This window comes from Ailuropoda melanoleuca, chromosome 1, assembly GCF_002007445.2.
Source record: "Ailuropoda melanoleuca isolate Jingjing chromosome 1, ASM200744v2, whole genome shotgun sequence".
In the NCBI taxonomy this organism is placed as follows: domain Eukaryota; kingdom Metazoa; phylum Chordata; class Mammalia; order Carnivora; family Ursidae; genus Ailuropoda; species Ailuropoda melanoleuca.
The window spans coordinates 160,603,476-160,614,402 of record NC_048218.1 but is presented as its reverse complement, the minus strand read 5'-3'; positions in this window follow the sequence as shown (position 1 = coordinate 160,614,402).

Sequence of the window (10,927 nt, the reverse complement as noted above, 5' to 3'; positions counted from 1 at the left end):
GTGGACCACATTCTGGGGAGACCAATCTAGGTGTAGCTGGAAAGGAGCTGGCGATAACCAGCAGTATCCGTGAAGAACGCTCGAATCTGAAGTTTAGGAATATAGTTCCTATAGTCGCCTTGCTGAATAAATGGGCAGGAGCTTCCCCTCCTTCCTACCAGCTAGAATTTGGAAGTCTTTGGTCCTGAATACTTCTTTTCACTTCTAGTTTTCTGCTGGGTTTTAAATGGACAAGTGCGTGTGAAACACAGGAATCTCTCTAGCTGCTCACGCACGATTCATGCTCTGTCCATAAACCATCATACCATTTGGTATTCTGAAAGTGACACCGGCCAAGCCAGCCTCCAGCAGAGACTGCCAAGTCCTTACTGCCTGGAAGGCGGGAACCGGGCAGGAAGCTTTTCTCCCTCCCCCATTTCCCATTCTAGTGAAACAATAACTCTGTTCTAGAAGTACCATAGAAAGAAAATGCTCAGCCCAGCTCTTGGAAATGCCCACAGTTGACCTGATAATGTGCTGACGATGCAGATCTGGCAGCTAGTGAATAAAGCATGCTCCTGTTCTATTTTTTGAAAGCCCTACATACGGATCTCTCCCCAGTGAAATGAGGAGAAAAGCTCCAGGGATGCTCCCCCAGTGAAAAACCATCAATAAGATGTTGACTTCTTAAGGGCTTGAGGATTGCCAAGGAGTGTATATATTGGCAGGAGGGGGACGGAGGGTGTCCTGGGTGCTGTTGTACCCCACCTTGATTGAGTACTGGCTGTTGGCAACTCCCAGCCACCCTTGGTCTCTGGAGAATTGCCCTTGGCCGATGGGATCCACCTCCCCCCTTGCCCATGACCAGCACCTCCCCACCCACGTGGCCAGGGGCAGACCATGCCATTGACTGAGTTGCACCAGTGCAGAATGCCAGCCCCGTTACCCCAAGGTAGGACTATTATGTACATTCTGGGCTCCCTGTCGGCTCAGGCAAAAGCCAGGATCCGGCTCCGTCTACCTGCTTGCTTACTTAGCCCCTTTCCCTGCCTGTCCTGCTTCCATTGTGGTCAGCATTACCAGACCTAGCAATGAACAACACCCCGTTCAATTTATATTTCAGATAATGAGTAACTTTTTAGTTGAAGTATATCCCATGAAATATTTGGGTCATCCTTGCATTGAAGTTATTTGTTGGTTATCTGAAATTAAAATTGAAGGAGGCATCCTCTGTTAGCCCCGCTATTGTACCCCTTCTCCTGAGAGCATGCCCCCAAAAAATCATTTGAACAAGTTCCTGTGTCCAGCTCCATTCTCGGGAACCTCCTAAGAAAGTGGGGGTGGGGGTAGGTGGAAGGAAGGACTAGACACAGTTGGAGCCAGTCAGGATCCTTTATTCAAAATGACCCACTCAGTGGCCTGCAAGCAGCTTCCCTCGCAAGCAGAATTCTAGGAATCGGGGGACCAGAGCTGGTGACAGTTCAGCCTGACTCCTGTGAGGAACAGTCCATTCCCAGAGAGACCACAGCGGCCTCCCAGTCTCCCTGGAGCAGGATCCTGCTTTCCCAGGTCGGACCTAGTGAGGCCTGCAATCTTGGTGGGGACAGGTGCCGACGGGTTATATCCCACTTAAATGCAGCCTCCTTCGCCACCCTCGTGGGTTACCGCATCCGAACACGGCTGTTGTTACCTCGTTGACTTGAGTCCTAACAGCAACGCCTGAGCTTCATCACCACACCTTTAAGCAGAATAAGGTCTGGTCTCTTATGGCCGTGTTCAAAGAAGCACCAGAGCTACACCCGTGAGATGGGGCCGGCCTCACAGCGCACTCACACGGGCGTCTCACGGCTCCAGCTGAATGATTCATCGCAGTGCATGGTTTTCCGGTAGAGCGTGGTGATATCAAATGACGTGTGAGTATATCTGGGGGTCTTGTTAACATGCAGATTCTGACTCTGTCTATGGGCGGGCCCAAAGTTGTGCATTTCTCCTAGCTCTCAGGTGATGCCAGCCAGCCATAGCTTCCTCCTCTTCTAGACGAAAAACCAGCCAGCCCCGATGAGCGCACAGGTGCCGGCTATGGAGCTGGGGTTGGAACCCAGTGATCAGGCCCCAGAGCCCATGTGCTTTACCACTAAATCAGGTGAACAGGGAAGCTGATTAAAAGTCCAGGGGGGCTGGATGGGTATGCGGAGGAATTGACAGGGTGCTGGGCCAGGAGACTCCCAGAAACTCGTAGAAGTGGCCAGATCCCCTTGGTGGACGTTCAGCTAAGCCTCTCGCTGCATGAGCTAGGATGCCCCTTCACTGGTTAAAGGCACTGAGAGATAGGGTCCTAGCAGTGACCCCTGACAGCGTGATTTGAGGGTTCTGTGGCATAAGGCGTGTTAAGTGCTTAGCACTGAGCCTGACGGAGTCAACATCTAATAACTGGTAGCTGTTTTTATTACTGTGACCTCACACCATGGTCCTTGTGCAAACAAGGTCGTGCGCCGTGAAGGGCTTGTGGGGGTCATATGGGCAGAGCTGGGCTTGGGCCAGGCATGGGCTGGATGCTGTCCTTCTCTTTCACTTTCTGCTTTTACTTGTTGTCCTGCGACAGCTTTGGTTCTTTAGCACGGAACTGAAATGATGACGTTCAGGTCCTGCTGCTTCTCGAAGCCTGTAGGCATGCTGCAGCTAGCGCCTATTAAAAATGGATAAAGGTTTCTCATGGGAGGCAGTATTATTCTCCGACGCTCAAATGTAGCAGCCACACTGTCTGTGCCACCTAGAGACCTGTCATCACCGGGAAGATGAAGGGGAACATCAAACCACTGTGGGAATAGTCAGTCAGTGTAGACAGCGGACCCAGACAATTCAGCCCCGAGCCTTATTTGCCTCCATGGAGTTGATACCTTAATGCCTTCACTACCTTCGTCCTTGTGGCAACTCCCTCCCCACGTCTGTCACTCGGCTTTTCTAGTGGAGTCTCCCTGGGGCGAGCTGTAAATTGCCATAAATGTAATCCGTCCTGGCAGCAGGGTATTACCTGTTTTCACCCTGAGCACAGGTCCCCATGTTTTTGTCACCTTTGTGGAATAACTAGGTTTCGGTACACAGAAGACACGGCCACTCACAGACGCTGACTAGACTGTTAGATGATCACTGGTCCCCAGAAAGCAAACAACGCTTCCAAAAGAAGGAAAAGGGCTGTGTGTTGGGGAAGACTTAGCTCTTTATTTTTAGCTGTGAATGATATGTAAAATTATGACTCTAGGTTGCGATTCCTCAGGATTTGGAACAGGGTAGGGTTTCTTTTCATTTTTTAAGTATAAAATAAGTTATTACAACAACCAAGAAAGCGATTATTTAAAATGCTTTTCTAGATACGCAATCAATAGTCCTTTATAGAATGGCATTCTATGGTGGAACTTGCCACAGTGATGGGAATGTTCTCTATCTGCTCCATGCAGCAGCGTGGACAGTAGTCCCGCGTGGCTATTGAGCACTTGAAATATGGCTTGTGTGACGAGGATAGAATTTATTTTATTTTAAAGATTTTATTTATTTATTTGAGAGTAAGAACAAGTGAGGACAGAGGGAGAGGGAGAAGCAGACTCCCCGCTGAGCAGGGAGCCTGATCTGGGGCTCAATCCCAGGATCCTGGGATCATGACCTGAGCCAAAGGGAGACACTTAACCAACTGAGCCACCCAAGTGCCCCAATAGAATTAATTTTAATTCCAAGGTTTTTTGTTTTTTTTTTTGTTTTTTTGTTTTTTTTTAAGTCTTTATTTATTTGAGATAGAGAGCGAGAGAGCAGGAGAGGAGAGGGAGAGGGAGAAGCAGCCTCCCGCTGAGCAGGGAGCCCAACGTGGGGCTCAATCCCAGGACCCTGGGATCGTGACCTGAGCCTAAGGTACACGCTTAACCAAGTGAGCCACCCAGGTGCCCTGAGTTTTTAAAAATAAATTTTAATAGCCACACATGGCTAGTGGCTACTGTCCTGCACAGTGCAGCTCTAGAGAGAAAAAGAACTTCATGCATCCAAGTCTCGAGACACTTACAATTAGCATGTGGCTATCAGGAGAGTCTGAAGGCAGCATACTAAATGGAAAATACTGGCCAGCCACTACGTGGTCTCCCTACTTGGCCTACCCGCCGCGGGAGGTTACTCTTCCAGGATGATAATGTACTGAACAAAATGTCTCTTGCTTGCCCTACAGAATTAGTCGTAGTTCAGAGGCTGCAAATTGTAAAACCCTATGCACTGTCATGTGACTGTTAAGGGAAGGCCCGGAGAGTTCTCGGCATGGGCAGTTAGACCACCTCCATCCAGCATAGGTGTCCTGTTTTGCCCTCTGTTTGTCTTTCCTCCACTTACCTTCTCCCTGTTCCCCACCCCAGTCTATGATTTAGCTGGACCTAAGGAAACTCCGGGAACTGCTTATTTCCTGGTAGAAATGATAATACTGTAGCATGGATGACTCTTCGCCCCCTTGGGTGTGATATTTCAACAAAATCGCCAAGCCAGGCAGGAGTTAGATCTCTGGTATTGGGGCAGACAGGCTGAGAGGAAGCCTCGTGGGAGCCGCACTCGGTTCTCTGAGCCCTGCTGCTCCCGGCGTGTAGCCAGGGGGCTGGGCGGGAATCCTGCAGCTGCGAAGTGGTCTCTACTCCACCACGGTTTCCCTTTTATGCCCGGGGTGACCCATCAGCGCAGGTTTACTGGACCCACAGAGTCACAGTGTTCTTTGTGCCCCTGAGGCAAGAGAACATAATGACCTCCCTCTTAGAATAGAGGAGGGAAAAAATGATAGAGCAAAACCCAAACTAGCTACGTTTTAAGTGCTCAGCAGCCTTCCGTGGCGAGTGTCACTGTATCGGACAGCATAGCTACAGAGTATCTCCTTCCTCGCCATGAGTTCTGTCGAGACCAAGCTCTGGTCAGCCCTTCCATGCATTAACCCATTGACCAATGAGGTAGGTAGTAGTGGTGTTCTCATTTCAGAGAGAAGGAATGAAGGCCCAGAGGGGCTTACGATGAACCAGACACCCAATGGCCCAGTTCGAGTTTGCAATCCAGGTGTCTCTGACTTTTGATCACACATTACCTCCAAGCTTAAGAGATGACTCACCTCTGCAACGGTGTGTGGCTACCTTAAGACCGTGTTACAGACGAATGTTCAGCATACCCTGTGAGAACTTGGCAATTAGAGCAGAGTAGTAACTGGGAGAGTGGAGTGGTGGGCCTTATGCAGGAGCAGGTGGTTTTTGCCTTGTGAGCCCTAAGTCTCAGCACCAGAGCCATGTGGGAATCTCTGTGATCTGTCCTCATTGCCTTAAATAACCGAAGATAGAGCCCAGACTTCTCACACAATGGTGTGATTGTTTGGCGCTCTGCTTTTGAGACCAGCTTCCATTATCCAGCAGATGGAGGCCTACTTGCGACCAGATTCAGGTGTCCCCTGTCTGGTGTGGTTGCAGGGGGCCTGTCTGGGCCTGAGCCTCAGTGTCCTTCCTCAGGCCCCCATCTGAGGCCCTGCCAGCTGCCTCAGTTCCATGGGTTTGCTGACTGAGGTTAGAGCTCGGGGCAGTGCAGCACCCAAGTAGAGGGCAAAGGTTACCTCTGTACATGTTCCCTGTATTTGTAGAAACCAAGGGGTCTGGACAGACAGCCTGCTTCTCCCAAGATTGGTGGCTCTTTCATGGGTCTAAATAGGAAGTCTGCTAAGAGAGAGTAGAAAAGAACAAAGGAGGGCTAAGAAGGGGAGATTAAAGATTTTTTTCTTTGATTAATTTCCCCCCACTTATGCTTTGTAGCACACACTGGATTATACTGGAAGCATTTAAAAAGATTTAACTCTTGTTAATATGCCACAAAGCTATGTAAACAAAAGTTTGTCTTAGATGTGGGGTTTTCAAAGGGCAAATGCAAGTGAGGATCTATTTTGTTAAAAAGCCAAAAATGCTTAATTTTAATGAATGAAATTCTTAATAAATATTTGCATGGTACTCTTCAAGACCACTTAACCTGTCTAAGATTCCTCAGAGGTTGGATGGCATCTACTTGTCTAGGATGATTGCCACCCACACATTCAACTGCAATCCGAGAGCATGTAGAAGGAGAAAGAGTTGGGGGAAATAGTGGAAGCAGCCAGGGACCAGTGACAAAAACGGAGGTCAAGTTCTGGCCTGGCCGGAAGGATCAAAGAGGAAATCTAATCCTGCAGTCTGTGTCTAATACAAAAACAAGTGGCTGAGTGTGGCAGACACACCCTGACCCCCAGTGAGTCATACACTTGTGTCCCGCATCCTCTTGAGTGAAAGTGGAACTGTGCTCAGTATAGTGGTTGACTGCTGTAGTGATGGGGTAACTCAGCAAATGGGAGGAGACTGTCTGTAGCTGTGAAGAAAGGCGCTGCCATGTTGTAAGATGACCGCACAGCAGGTGACTGCAGGTGAGCTCTAGTTGCTGAGCTTGCCCCCCAGCAAAGTGCCGGAGCCCAGAGTCCTACGGCCACAAGGAGAAAGCTGCTAACGACTTGAGTAAGCTCAGAAGCAGGTTCTTCTCTAGTCAAGCCTCCCAATGAGAACCCAGCCCCTGTGACAGCTTGGCGGCAGCCTCAGAGACCCCGAGCAGAAGGCCCAGCCAGGCTGTGCCCAGACTCCTGACCATCGGAAACTATGATGATAGATGGGTGTTGCTTAAGCCACTAAGTTTGTTAGGTAATTGTAATTTGTTGGGTAGCAACAGAGAACTAAGACACTGAGTTTTGGAAGAGACTCCCAACAGCTGCCTGAAGGGGGAACAAAAAGATTCAGCCACACAAGACCCTGTGTGGAAAGTGGCCCAGGAGCCTGGCCTGACCACGCACAGATGCTCGCTGTGGGGGCACAGGCTGCCTTTGCAAGAGGTGGCTGGAGCCTCCATCTTCCACTCCGGGAAGATGGGACTCTTTACTCCATGCTGTTTAAAAGGCAGTTGCTGCTGGCCACACGGTCCTGACCGACACTACCCACTGGCTGACAGAGATGGCCGGCAGCCCATTAGGACAACAGAATGAAGGCCAGGAGAGCGAGCCACTTCTTAGGGCAGTGGGGGGATGAAATGAGTTGATGTGTATACAGCCCCGCTTTCAAGCCTGGAGGGGCTCAGGCCTCCATTCCTCTTCTCCTCCCATGAGAGATGAGGATACTAAGAGGTGCGCTGGATGATCAGAGAGACAAAGATACCAGGGAGTTGATCTTACTTGCAAATATGACCGTCAATTGACTAGTTGTTAGCAATCCAGAGAGATTTCTAACTTGGATTCAAATCCATAATTAGAAGATCTCTGTTCTGTCCTAGGACAGAAGTCCACACGGCCCCCTGTCTGGGCTTTGGCTCTCCACAGAGGCCGTGAGTGACCAAAGCTCCACTGTCTGACTCTATCATCTTGTTTGAGCTCATGGCTACACACCTTTGAAGCCTGCTCCAGCATCTTACCCAGACAGAAGCCCATCGACGTCCTGAGAGAAAGCCAGCTTGTCTTTGATAAGTACCAGAGCCGTGTACTCTCAGTGCATGACCCTCTTCTTTCAAGAGCTGTCCACAGAACATGCTTAATCTCCACCGTGGCCCTCGCCGGCCACACAGGAAGCTGGCTCTGACTGCTTTCCATGGAAATCAACACTGTTGGAATTGGGGTCTTGAGACTCGAAATAAAGCTGAGGTCCTCCACCTTAGACACACGTTGGAATGTCCAGGCCATACTTTGGAACCCCTGGGGATGGGAGCCAGGCATCAATATTTGGTGCAGCTAAGGGTGAGAGCCACTGAAATACAGTCTTTTCATGTCTAACATGTAGACTTGAAATTGGCCAATCCCTGGACATAATATGTGTTTAAATATGTAAATATATCTGTGGCTATGTATGTATATATACACACACACACACATACTTTTTGAAGGGAGACATGTATATGTAGATCTCCCCTTAAAGTAATCGGCTATGAATTTAGCATCCCATAATTATCCATATTACCCTTTTGAGCTTTGACAATAAAACCTTCATTGGTGACCAGTAGGTTCATACACTTACCCCCTGCCTTTCGTGTTGATTCTTGACGCACGGCCATAGTTATGAGTTCTTTCTAATAGATCGTGGCAGCTTTTCAGCAACGGAGCAGAACTATACTTCCTCGTTGCTCTTGGTGTGTGTGCCATCAGTCACCACCGCAACCTCGGACTTGCACTCACGGCCTGGCCTGGGCCTCCAGAACAGCCAGCTGGCACCCAGGGCCTGGGCTGCCCCAGAGTCCACAGAACCTCTATCCTGCGGATGTGGAGACGAACACTGAGGGTCCCAGACCTCACTTGGCAGCACAACCCTCTGTAGAGTCAAACCGCCATCTTAAACCAGAAAAGTCTAGTTCCTCCCTCTCGCCCCCCCCCCAAAAACCCTACTGAGTTGTTATCCTTGGGGTTTGGAGACCAGGAAGTAGAATGAATATCAAACTTTGGGAAAACTCAGAAACTATCTCCTGTACATACGTCTTAGAATTATATTGTTGTAGCACTATCCTTGGGCTCAAGACACAGATTCCATGCTGTCTCGTTTTCCTTTGCTGGTTTTTATAAGAAGGTTGAATGGTGGAAATGGCCTGGGAAATTGTGATATTTAACAAAAATCCTGCGTAGCTTTTCACATTATCTTGACTGTTTCTTTTTGGTCTGGAATCTCACTCATCCTAAGTTGCCTTCTACATCTAGACTGAGATGAAATGCAACAATTTGGAGCGTGGACTGTGGTTTCCTGAGAGACCAACAAGGATCTGGAAGATATAACAGTTGATCAGCTGGAAACAGGAGATAAAGCTCCTGTCCTTGCCCCTCCAAGGATTGTTCTGAGCTGCAGTTTCTCCTTGCAGACTTCCCGGAAAAATCCCAGTGTGCCCCGTGAACATGCCAGCTTACTAATTTGCTATGATCAAGTTGTGGCAATCCCAACTACCGTGAACGTAGGTGTGTCCTCCTGAGGCTTTAAGAAGCTGGCCTCATGCCTGGAGAAAGGAACAATGGTGCTAGTTCTCCCATCCTGGAAGTTCCGAGAATCTCTGAGCCTCAAAAGATAAATAGTTCCAGTGTGTCTTGAACCTGTTAAAGATATTTCCACCTAGGTGTTACCTTCCTGACACACAGCCATAGGTATGGGTGGCTTTTGGTGGTGGATTTTTGGTAGGTAGCCTATTTTTCCATTAGGCAGAAACCTCTCCTTTTAAAGTAATTATTGCTAATGATTCATATAATCAATATGCAAACATTTTATATTAATCAAAATTGGCCTTTACCTTGTGAGCTAACTGAAAAGTCAGAGACGAATCTGTTTCTCATACAATATCAAACACTTTAAGGGCGTCTGGGTGGTGCAGTCGGTTGAGTGTCCAATAATTAGTTTTGGCTCAGGTCATGATCTCAGGGTTGTGAGATCGAGCCCCACGTCAGGGTCCACACTTAGCACAGAGTCTGCTTGAGAGTCTCTCTCCCTGTCCCTCCGTCCCCCCTCCCCGCTTTGTGCTCTCTCTCTCTCTCTAAAAAAATAAAAATCTTTTAAAAATATATATATCAAACACTTTAATGAGGTGAAATAGCTGCTTTTAGGTTAAAAAAATTAACTTTGTGGAAAGATGGAAGATGTAGACAGCCCTATGAAATGTCACAGGTTGGCAGCATCTTCAGATGACAGCAGATGGTTTTTACTTTGTTACCCACTAATAGCTTATTTATACGTTCAGAGATGGGAGTGCTTTTCCACAAAAAAATGAGGCAATGGGATACTTAAGACCAGGCCTTGCGACTCCTGCTTTGGGTAAGATTCCTCTGCACTGCTTTTCTCCCCCAAATTCTAGAAGAGTCTGCAGACACTTTAACAGAATGTGGCACCCCTGTGAACCCTTTTTCCCAGAACGGCACTTAGAAAGCTCTAGTACAGCAGAGGCTGGGAGGGGTCACAGCCCACCAAGTGGGCCTTGTCACTCAAGCAGGCTTCGAGCTGTGTGGGAGCAGGACAGCGCCAGCTGCAGTCAGTAGGAAATCCTGATTTAGAAGTTTGGAAAAGGAAAGAAGGGAGAAAATAGACTCTTTAGGATTCCTGACCCGATTTAAAGATGAAGAGAGGACCAGGAAAATAATTGAGTAGTCAAAAATCTGGTAGCCTGGCTCTATTTTTACAGCCAAAATTGGCTCTTTAATTTTTTTTAATTTATTTTTGCTTTTATTTTTTATTTTGTTTTAATTTTTTTTGCCGAGTAAGGCGTTGTGTGAAAGAAATGAGAGTTTTACATTTCGGAGAGGTAATATTTCTATTTTTTAGGTGATTTTAGACGTGGAAGAGTTGTGAAAATAGTAAAGAGAGCTACTATGTATACTTTACTCATTCCCTCCCACCCCGTGTTAGCATCTTACATAACCGTAGATTATTTATGTAAACTAAGAAATCAACCTTGGGACAATATATGAAGCTATAGACTATTTGGATCTCACCACTTTTTCCATTACTATTCTTCTTTTTCTATCCTAGGGTCCCGCCTGGCCTTTAGTTGTTGGGTCTCGTCAGTCCTCCCCCATCTCTGACAGCTGGTCAGTCCTGTCTTTAACACCCTTGATGCTTTGGAAGAGCACTGGTCAGTTACCTTAGCGAATGTTCCTCGATTTGGGTTTATCTGATGTTTCCTCATGATGAGATTAAGATGATATAGTTTGGGGAAGGATAGAACAGAAGGTTCTCCATGTGTTGGACGGGAGCACATAATTTTGATGTGTGTTACTGGTGGTGTGAACCTTGGTCGCTTGGCTGAGGTGGTATTTGTCAGGATTTACCACCATAAATTTACTATTTTCCTCTTGTCATTATTAAACATTTGAAGAGAGATACTTTGAATCTATGCGAGTATCCTGCTTCTGTTGGAACTCTTACCACCTGAC